Source organism: Solanum stenotomum, unplaced genomic scaffold (assembly GCF_019186545.1).
Source record: "Solanum stenotomum isolate F172 unplaced genomic scaffold, ASM1918654v1 scaffold37374, whole genome shotgun sequence".
NCBI lineage: Eukaryota > Viridiplantae > Streptophyta > Magnoliopsida > Solanales > Solanaceae > Solanum > Solanum stenotomum.
This window is the reverse complement of record NW_026034393.1, coordinates 64,835-76,519: the sequence shown is the minus strand read 5'-3', so window position 1 is coordinate 76,519 and position 11,685 is coordinate 64,835. Positions and strand designations below refer to the sequence as shown.

At 34.9% G+C, this 11,685-nt stretch overlaps 1 pseudogene; it reads right to left on the bottom strand.

Annotated features, from left to right (window-relative positions):
- Window positions 1-2,197: 2,197 nt before the first annotated feature.
- On the bottom strand, window positions 2,198-11,685 carry LOC125852600 (cytochrome P450 CYP72A219-like; annotated as a pseudogene).

Here is an 11,685-nt window from a genome sequence, read left to right as displayed (position 1 = left end):
AAATAAATAAATAAAAGGAACCACAGATGAATCTATGAAACAAGTCAACCCAGAGAAGACTCTAGTACCATTTTAATTTTTTGCTGAATGTCTCTCAAAGTGAGAAAGTCTTTTCATTAAATAGAGAGTATAAAGATAACACATCCCTTAAGATCTTTCAATCCTATCCCTAAAGATCAGTTATTTTATCTCTACAAATATGGTATTCAATCCCTCTAAATCTGTTTTGGTATCCCTCCAAATCAGCTATTCTATCACAATAGTTATTTCTTGATTCTACAACAATCTATATAATAATACTAATTTATAGTACTATATAATTGGATTAATATATACAGTTATTCAACTGTCTATCATGCTAACAGTCTCTGGGTGCATTGCTTGAGTAGCATAAAATGACTTGAACTTTTTACCTGTTTGTTCCATTCATTTTTTGTTGCAGAATGTACATTGACATGTCTACATATAGTATACATTACACTATATATCATGTGTGATGGAACCATTCTTAACAAAAGTAAAGATAGTCGGTGGCATTCACCATGTCAATCTGGTAAAACTCATTGGATTTTGTGTCGAAAAGAGCCAAAGACTTCTGATCTTTGAACACATGGTAAATGGATCACTAGATAGGTGGATTTATCATAAAAATCAAGAAAATGGGCTTAAAAGGCATACAAGGTGTTGGTGTTTATGCATTTACATATTAAGTGCATATGTTAGTGGTATAAAATGACAAGAATATGGTCATTATTTTGGTGTAACTCTTGTAACCACTATTGACATGATCTACCACTAATTCTATCTATTATTCTACCTCATTATACCTTGTAACTTATGTAACCTTTGGGCTATTCATTTACCTAATTTACAACTCATTATCTTCCTATTCATCGTAAGGAAGAATTCCTCACCTATAAATAGTGATGTCTTCCTTTGGATTGATAATAACAAGAGATGCAAAAGAAATATAGAGTGAGAAAGATGAGTAGTATTATGTTGAAATTAGTGTAGTGAAAGAGAGAGTTGAGACATAGAAAAATATTATAAGTCTTCAACTATATTCACTACACAAAAGAGAGTAAATATATGTAAAATGGAGCTTAGAACTCTTCAACTAATCCGGAGTTGCTTGAGTTGTACGACGTTGTAGGTTGTTGTATCCTGGAGGGGACAAGTCAAGAGTAATACTGTTGGATCAGTGTAGATATGCCGCGGTGGGATTGAATCTCCTTAAAGAGAGCGAGATATCCACACCTCATCAGCCTAAAGATTTGTTTATTCATTTTTGTTCATTTTGTTTCAACTGTAATTTATTGTATTTGTGGTATATTACACCAACACAAGGCAAAGGATAATAACAGATATTGCCAAAGGGTTAGTGACGAATGCAGCCAGATGATAATTCATTTGAACATCAAACCACAAAACATCCTTCTATTGAGGTTGAAGATGGCAACCAACTAAGGGAAGACACTATCAGCATAATATTGCCTTCAATTTTATCATGGAGGAATTCGTCTTTCTCTTTCTTTTGTAAAGAATGGAGGTGAACAATAAGCTTCAGAGGTTGTGAGATTTTTTTTTTCCTTTCCCTAGTCTATCTCTTTCTTTTGTAAAGAATGGAGGAATTCGTCTATCTTCCTCTGTATTTCTGTGCTTCATCACCGATACATTTGCTTATCATTATTTGAGTTTCTTATTTTTATTTACTTTTTTCTTTAATTATTTCGTGTAAAAATATGAGAAATAAATTTTAAAAAAAGTGTAATAGAAAAAGAGAAAAATTAAATTACTTTTTTTGTGGCTATGTTATAATCTATTTTTTATATCTATATGAAAAAAAATTGGGCATCTATGATAAATTTTATAAGAAAGAGAGTGAAGATAAATTTGACCATTAAAAACTTAAATTTAAAAACTATTATTTTTCACTCATGTTAGACCAAAAAAGGTGTTTCTTGGTCATTTGTATAGCAGTAAGGGTATATGTGAGTCACTTTAATAACGACGGTGTATCCGCTCTAAATCGCAAAGTTGAGGACATCTTTCCGTTTATTAAAAACAAATATGTCCAATACAACAATGAAAGGCCGGCCCAAAAAAAGTGAACAACATTGATAACATTTCAATACTTCAATATTGTAATAGGAAAAGAGCGATTTCAGCCATAATCTTAAATATGAGCAACATCCATTTCAAAGTTTTCGCATAAGCAGGGGAGCACCATACTGTGGATGGATAGTAATTGTTGCAAATGGAGCATGTGTATAAGACAGAGAGAGTTCGAAGGAGAACTTTTGTAGTATCATTGTTATTGCCATTTTTGCTTCCAGCATTGAAAAGTTTTGTCCAATGCAAATTCGAGGCCCCCCACCAAACGGAATAAAGGAGAACTGTCCTTTGGTTGCCTTTGCCACTCCTTCACTGAATCTTTCTGGTTTGAATTCCTTCGCTTCTTCACCCCATATTTCCTGTCATAATGAATTAAGATTGAGGGCATAAGGAGCAGCACTCCAGCTGGTAGATGCAGCTCCCCTAATTTGACTTCTTCTTTGTTCTTTCTACTAAATACTGGTAATGGGGGGAATAGCCTTAACGTCTCGTACAAGATCATTGTCACCTAAGGAATTAAAAAAATAATGTATAGCATAAGTTAGCAGTAGAAATAGCGCACTTCTAAGAGAACTTGTGAAACGTACTTACAAGTTTGAGGCGATTTAGTCCTTCCAAATCTGTTTTTTCATTTCCGAAGACCTGCAAAACCTCATCTCTGGCACGTACTTGCCATTCTGGATGTAGGCACAACAAAATCATTGTCCACACGAGTAACACTGAAGTAGTCTCTTGTCCAGCAAGATAGAATAACTTGCACTCTTCAATGACTTCATTTGTTGTCATTCCGAAGTCCTTGCTTCCGTGTTGTTCAATTTCTTTCATATTGGATTCAAGTAATATGCCTAATAAGTCATCTTTACTAGTCTCCCCTGCTTCCATTGCCCTCAATCTTTTGTTGATGATACACCTAATTGTTGTTTGGACTTGCTTTTCGATTTCGAGCATTCTTTTGTTCCTTTTAGTGGGCAAGAACCTACACAACAATTTTTTAAATGTAAACAAGAAAAGTCTTTCTAGTAGAAAGTAATAAACATGTGATTTTCCGTATTATTGTTATACCTTGATCCTGGTATATAAATTGAACGACTAAGATCCATTACATACTCAGCTTGTTCTTTCTGAAGTTCAAATACTATTCTTCCTTCTTCATAACTACTCCCAAATGCAGTTCGAGAAATGACTTCACTTGTCATTAGTTGAAGGTCTGGCCATACATCGAGCTCGAATGATGTTTCCTTTGGAACAGTCTCCTCCCATTTGCTTATCATTTCCTTAAAACTCTGATAAAATGCTGGCAACATATTCTGAACAAAAAAAAATAATTGCAAAAAACAGTACTAGTTATCAGTGACAGAGCTACATGTCTGGAAGGGGCTTCAATTGAAACCCCTTCCCTGGGAATAGGGTAAAATCAATTTTTTTGGGCATATAGATATAAACTTTTGACTCCCTTCGACATATTGTAGTGTAGTCATAAAGGTGGTTCAAAAGTTGCTATAGATTTCAGGTTCAAATCTCAGGTGTGGCATGCCTGCATTGCTTTAAAACTCTTTCTTAGAATTCTTGACCATGTTTATTACTGCACACGTGGATATAAAAGGACAACTTCATAATGTTAAGACATTTCAATTTGCTAGCTATCTTAAGTCAAAGGCATGAAAATTTACCAATGTTTGCTAAATTTAGTAGTAATAAGAATATGAAGTGAATGTAACCTTTAACTTCTCAACATGGAAAGCGGGATTGATGATTTTTCTGTGTTTGGCCCATTTTTCTTCCTCAAGCAACACAAGACCTTGAACAAATAACTTGCCTAATGGATTGGGATGACTTTGCTTTTGGTACCCATAATTCTTTGTAAAAATCTCCTTTACATGTTCAGGATCTGTGATCAACAATACTGGATATGGGGCCTAGCCATATAAAAGAACTTTTACCTGCGAGAGAGAACTTGTAGACACATTAACCATCTTTTTACTATGCCTGATTTGGTACAAGAAAACATAGGCAAGAAAGATTGACTGTAGTTGATAATCAAAGAAGAAATTAAGAAGTCAAAGACTAATTCGGGCAGTGATGGGACACAGTAAGGGGCGGAGCATCCCCGGAATAACATATTGGTTCATGTGAACCAAGTAGCTTTTGTCCAAATCTTTTATAATATATTAGTTTTGGAACGTGCATTGCATGTTTGTTCCCCTACTATTAAATAAAATTTGCACAACGGGGAAAAAGTTACGATGCTTTTTAAAAAATAACAACTTAAACCGAATAAGTTTACTCAAATATATCCTCAAAAAGTAATTCAAAAATGATGAAGACACTTAATCAATATCAAGGTGATTTCTTCTTGCCTTTATTAACAGATCTTGAAATAAAAATTCTAAAGTTACTTTCATCATTTTCTCCTATAAATTCGAAGTGCTTAAATAGAGAAAGGCAGGGAGAATAAAAGAAAAATTAGTAAATCTACATGTAACACGTATATAGAATCTTCATTTCCTTTCTTGTATTTTTTTTCTCTTCCTTTTTTCCCTTTTCTTAGCTAGCCCGGAGGGAGGAATAGTGTCAAACAATAAGGGCGATAACAATGATTAACAATCACATAGATAGATTATCATCTCATAGATTTTATCAACAAAAAAAGTTCATAATGCAATTAACAGTTTCATTAGATCTTTTCATATTTCAAAGTCAATAGCAATGTATCTTATTACTATTTATTTACTTCTCCTATATACATCTCAAATAACGTTTAGTTACTTGTATAGTTATATTTGTGTGCATCAAATAATGTAGTAGATGAAAAATAAAAAGTTACATACTGGAGATTGATAGTTTAAAGAAGGAAAAAAAAAATATGGGTTAAATCAATGATAATTATGATGAATATATTGAGATCAAATAGTATCAGAAAGAGCAATCTTTCTAATCTAAAAAGGAAGTTTGAATTTAGAATAAATAATTTGGGAAAATGCATAAGTACCCCCAGCCTATACCCAAAATTCCTGAGACACACCTAACCTTTACTAAGGTCCTATTACCCCCGTACTTATATTATATATAATTTTCTACCCCTTTTCGGCCTACGTGGCACTATCTTGTGGGTCCAACGCATGTTGACAATTTTTTTCAAGGATAGTGCCACGTAGGCTGAAAAGGGATAGAAAATTAATTAAAAAATAAGTTCGGGGGTAATAGGACCTTAGTAAAGGTTAGGTGTGTCTCAGGAATTTTGGGCATAGGCTGAGGGGTACTTATGCATTTTCCCTATTCTATAACTCGTATTAACTAAAATCTTTAGCAAAATTTGCTGGTTATTTATGCATCATTTTATTGCTGAAAACAATTTATACTTTGGATGCTATAGAGGAGATAATTCTTTAAAGGAGTTTTTTTTTAATGAACCAAAAGTATTAATCCTCCACCATTAAGCATTAAAGAATTAGTTAATAGAATGACTCTTCACTGTCTCACTAGTTTGATGTATTTAGTGGTGGAGTTAGAATTTTTATTAAAAGGTGTCAAGATATAAGGAAATAAATTCACAATGAAGTTAAGGAGTACTACCAATATGTAATATATACATAAAAGGATATATTTTACTTAGCTACACAATGTAAATTTTTTGACATGTGGCTCCGCCAGTGAATGTATTAAAAAATCAATAAGTACCATAAATATCTTACTGAGTATCCGGTTATTATTATATATGAACTTAAGGACTCTACTAAAATTCATAAATTTCAAATTCTGGATATGTCCCTATTGAGAGTTTCCCTCTCTACTCATGTATCCCGAAAAGGGGTTCATCTTAACCCTTTTTGTAGAAAAAATTACTTGGTATACATACGAGAACATATTTTTGTAATTGTTTTAAAGAAGAATAAAAGAAACATACCATTTTTGTTGATGGAGTCACAGAAAAAAGGGATGATCCTTTGAGCTATATCATCAGAGAATTTGATGTGCTTAGATTTGGCTTCATTAAATTTATTTGTGAGTTCCTTAAAATCTCCATAGAGTAATGTAATGTGGCTTTTTTGTTTGATGAAAGAAAGTTATTTTATCTTTCTTTTGTGAAAGATTTGGAAGCCACAAATGTGGAAATTTGGTAGCCATATTTGTCAAGATTTGGCAACTATATTTGTCAAAGATTTGGAAGCCACCATAGTTGATATATTCACATTGAGATGTTGAATATTTTGCATCTTCCAAAGACATCATCCATGACATCAACAAGCCTATTTTTTTCTCTATAAATAGGGAGCTTAGACATTAGTTGAAACACACCTTGAAGCATATGAAAATATTTCATTGTTTTCTTTCTTTGTCTTTCCATTAAGAGTAATTTTGTAGGAGAGTTTGTGTTGGGAAACACTTGTGTGAACCCTTTGTTGGAGTGATCTTGTGAGGTTATTCTCTTTGGGTATTTGGGATTAATTAGAGTATTTACTCTAATTATATACTCTCTTTTGTACTCTTGTTGATATAGTGATATTGCTCCTCTCCGCTTGTGGACGTAGGTCTATTGACCGAACCACGTTAAATTTGTGTCTTCTTTAATTGCTTTACTTTCGTTATTATCAACTTACTTTGTCTTTGTTATTGTCATTACAACATTGTTTGGCTAAATTCCGCACTACCCGAGTTCTCGATCCTAACAAATTGGTATCAAAGCCGGATCTAATCGGGTTAATTTCAGTAGCCAAAAATGACAGTAACAAAGACTTATGTTGAAAAATTTAACCGAAGTGCAAACTTCGGGATGTGGCAATTAAAGATGGAGGCTATACTAATTCAAGATGGCCTAGATATGGCACTAGAAGGAAAGGAGAAGAAGCCAGAAAATATGACGGACATGGAGTTTGCCGTCATAGACAAAAAGGCAAAATCAGGTATTATTTTAAATCTCTCAAATGAGGTTTTACGTGAAGTATCTGCAGAATCCACAGCCAAAGGCATGTGGGAAAAACTAAAAACCTTGTATATGAAGAGGACAGTGGAAAACCGACTATACCTAAAGCAAAAGCTTTACACATTTCGTATGGTTGAAGGTACTTCTATACTCTCACATCTTGATGCATTTGATTCTATTCTTATGGATTTGAGTAATATTGATGCCGAAGTTAATGATGAGGATCAAGCCGTCTTACTACTTTTTTCCTTACCCCAATCATTTAAGCATATTAGAGATACTATGCTTTATGGAAAGGATAATATCTCTTACAGGGAAATTAAATCTATCTTAAAATCAAAAGAATAGATAGATAGAGATATGACTGGAGAAAGTAGTGTAACCCATGGGGAAGGTTTATTTGTAAGAGGTAGATCTAATAAGAAAGAATCAAGTAGTGAGAGGTCTAAATCAAGGTCAAAGTCCAGATATAAAAATGTGGTGTGCAAATATTGTCATAAGAAAGGTCATATTATTTCTGAATGCTATAAGTTGAAAAACAAAGAAAAGCATAAGGAAAACAAACATGAGCATCAAAATACTGACCCCGCTGAAGCAAGTGTAGCCGTTGATGAGTCTGATGGAACAATATTTTTAGCTACTAGTAATAGTTTTAAATCTAACGATGAGTGGATTTTGGATTCGGGTTGTTCTTATCATATGTGTCCCAATAAGGATTTATTTGCCACATACGAATCTGTTGGAGGTGGAGTTGTCTTGATGGGCAACAATGCTTCCTGCAAAGTTTTTGGTAAAGGTACAATTCAAATCAGAATGTACGATGGTGTGGTAAGAACTCTCACTGATGTTAGATATGTTCCCGACTTAAAGAAAAATCTCATCTCTTTGGGCACTCTAGAATCTCTTGGGTGCAAATACACAGGTGAAGGTGGAGTTATGAAAATATCTCTAGGTGCTTTGGTGATCATGAAAGCACACAGATCAGGTACGTTGTACACTTTGCTGGGATCCACTGTTACAGGTGCTGCTGCAGTTTCTACCCAAACTGATTCCGACATCACCAAATTGTGGCATATGCGATTGGGGCATATGAGTGAGAAAGGTCTTTCCATCCTCAGCAAAAGAGGTCTTCTTTGTGGACAAAGTACCGGGAACATGGAGTTCTGCAAACACTGTGTGTTCGGGAAGCAGAAAAGAGTCAGCTTCAAATCTCCAGCAATACATCGAACAAAAGGTACTTTGGACTATATTCATTCAGATCTTTGGGGTCCTTCTCGTACCCCGTCAAAAAGTGGTGCCAGGTATATGTTAACTTTCATTGATGATTATTCAAGAAAAGTTTGGGTTTATTTCTTGAAAAATAAAAGTGATGTTTTCTTAACTTTCAAACAATGGAAAGTTTTGATTGAGAAGCAAACAGGAAAACATGTCAAGCGGCTTAGAACAGATAATGGCTTGGAATTTTGTAATGATGAGTTCAATGAATTTTGCAAAAATGAAGGAATTGCTCGACATCGCACTGTGAGGATGACCCCTCAACAAAACGGTGTTGCAGAAAGGATGAATAGAACTCTTTTGGAAAGAGCTCGTTGCATGATTTCAAATGCTGGGTTGACAAATGCTTTTTGGGCAGAAGCTATCTCTACAGCTTGTTACATTGTCAACCGTGCTCCTTCTGCACCCTTGAACTTTAAGACTCCGGAGGAAATGTGGTCAGGTACTCCTGCTAATTATTCTAATTTAAAAATCTTTGGTTGTCTCACGTACATGCATGTGAATGATGGTAAATTAGAACCAAGGGCAAAAAGGTGCATTTTCCTTGGATACGTATCTGGGGTGAAAGGATACAGACTCTGGTATCCTGATCCCAAGTCACCAAAATTCATAATTAGCAGAGATGTAACCTTTGATGAATCCCCTATGTTATACCCAAGAAAAGAGTCTTCTAGTTATAGTAATACAAATAAGGAGCATGAAATACATGAGCAGGTGGAGGTTGAACTTGACATTCCTTCAAAGCCAAACTCATCAACCCTGGAGCAAAATACAGTTGAAACTCCTGAAGTTGAAGCTCCAGAAATTATGACTTCTGAAGTTATACCAAATGAGTATTCTATAGCCACACACCGACCAAGGAGACAAATTCAAAAACCTGAAAGGTATGGAGATTATGTTGCATTTGCTTTTTCAGTTGCACAGGAAACTGAAGAAATTGGAGAACCATCCAATTATTCAGAAGTTGTTTCTAATGTTGATTCGGCCAAGTGGTTGGTTGCAATGAATGAAGAAATTGAATCTCTCCACAAGAATGGTACTTGGTCTCTTGTGAAGCCGCCGTCAGGTAAAAGAATTGTTGGTTGCAAATGGGTCTTCAAGAAAAAGGATGGAATTCCAGGGGTTGAAGATGCGAGGTATAAAGCACGATTAGTTGCAAAGGGCTATAGTCAGGTACAAGGAGTTGATTTTAATGATATTTTCTCACCTGTAGTTAAACATAGCTCTATTCGTGTCTTGCTTGCCTTAGTTGCCATGTATAATTTGGAATTAGAACAGCTTGATGTTAAGACAGCTTTCTTACATGGCGAACTTGAGGAACAAATATACATGCATCAACCTGAAGGATTTGAAATTAAAGGAAAAGAAGATCATGTTTGCTTGTTGAAGAAATCCTTGTACGGATTAAAACAATCTCCAAGACAATGGTATAAGAGGTTTGATTCCTTTATGTTGGGTCATGGTTATTTGAGGAGCATGTATGATAGCTGTGTTTACTTCCGAAAGTTAAATGATGGTTCATTTGTTTACTTATTGTTATATGTTGATGACATGCTCATTGCTGCTAAGGATTTGACAGAAATTCACACTTTGAAAAATCAGCTGAAAAGTGAATTTGAAATGAAAGATTTAGGAGCAGCTAAGAAAATCCTTGGCATGGAGATCAAAAGAGATCGAGGAACCAAAAGGTTATTCCTGACCCAGAAGAAGTATTTGGAGAAGGTCTTGGAGAGGTTTGGCATGAAAGATGCTAAACCAGTGAGTACTCCTCTTGCTGCTCATTTTAAGTTATCGGCTGCTCAATCGCCGCAAACAGAGGAAGAAGAGAGATATATGGCACAGGTACCATATTCCAGTGTTGTTGGCAGTATTATGTATGCAATGGTGTGTACACGTCCAGACATTTCACAAGCAGTAAGTGTGGTAAGCCGGTATATGGCTTACCCTGGTAAAGCACATTGGCAAGCTGTGAAATGGATCCTCAGATACTTGCGAGGTACTTCAAACACATGTTTGGAGTTTGGGATAAATCCTAACACTTTGGTTCGTTTTGTAGACTCTGATTATACAGGTGATCTTGACAAAAGAAGATCATTAACAGGCTATGTTTTTTGCATTGGTGGTTGTGCTATCAGCTGGAAAGCTACATTACAACATGTAGTAGCATTATCTACTACTGAAGCAGAATATATGGCAGTGACCGAGGCGATCAAAGAAGCCTTATGGTTGAAGGGTCTATTTGCTGAACTTAGCTTACACCAAGGTGGTATTATCATTTTCTGTGATAGTCAAAGTGCCATTCACTTGACTAAAGATCAGATGTATCATGAGAGGACGAAGCATATTGATATCAAGTACCACTTCATTCGGGAAACCATTGCTGAAGGAAAGGTCTCTGTTAAGAAGATTAACACAAGAGACAACCCTGCCGACATGTTCACGAAGTCTCTTCCAGTTAGCAAGTTCAAGCTTTGTTTGAACTTGATTGGCATTTATGAAGAATAATTTAGCCCATATGGGCTTCTGCGGAGAAAATGGAGCAATTTACTATTTTCACCAAACTCAAGCCAAGGTGGAGATTTGTAATGTGGCTTTTTTGTTTGATGAAAGAAAGTTATTTTATCTTTCTTTTGTGAAAGATTTGGAAGCCACAAATGTGGAAATTTGGTAGCCATATTTGTCAAGATTTGGCAACTATATTTGTCAAAGATTTGGAAGCCACCATAGTTGATATATTCACATTGAGATGTTGAATATTTTGCATCTTCCAAAGACATCATCCATGACATCAACAAGCCTATTTTTTTCTCTATAAATAGGGAGCTTAGACATTAGTTGAAACACACCTTGAAGCATATGAAAATATTTCATTGTTTTCTTTCTTTGTCTTTCCATTAAGAGTAATTTTGTAGGAGAGTTTGTGTTGGGAAACACTTGTGTGAACCCTTTGTTGGAGTGATCTTGTGAGGTTATTCTCTTTGGGTATTTGGGATTAATTAGAGTATTTACTCTAATTATATACTCTCTTTTGTACTCTTGTTGATATAGTGATATTGCTCCTCTCCGCTTGTGGACGTAGGTCTATTGATCGAACCACGTTAAATTTGTGTCTTCTTTAATTGCTTTACTTTCGTTATTATCAACTTACTTTGTCTTTGTTATTGTCATTACAACATTGTTTGGCTAAATTCCGCACTACCAGAGTTCTCGATCCTAACAAGTAATTTGTATTGATTTCCCTTAAGACCACTTTTTCTTAAGTATTTCTCAAGTTTCTTTGGCTTAAACCATGCCCAATTCAACACTCTCCATGTATATACCAACAAAACTGCAACACAAATTGCTGCTATAATCATGTTGTAAGAAATCTCCAT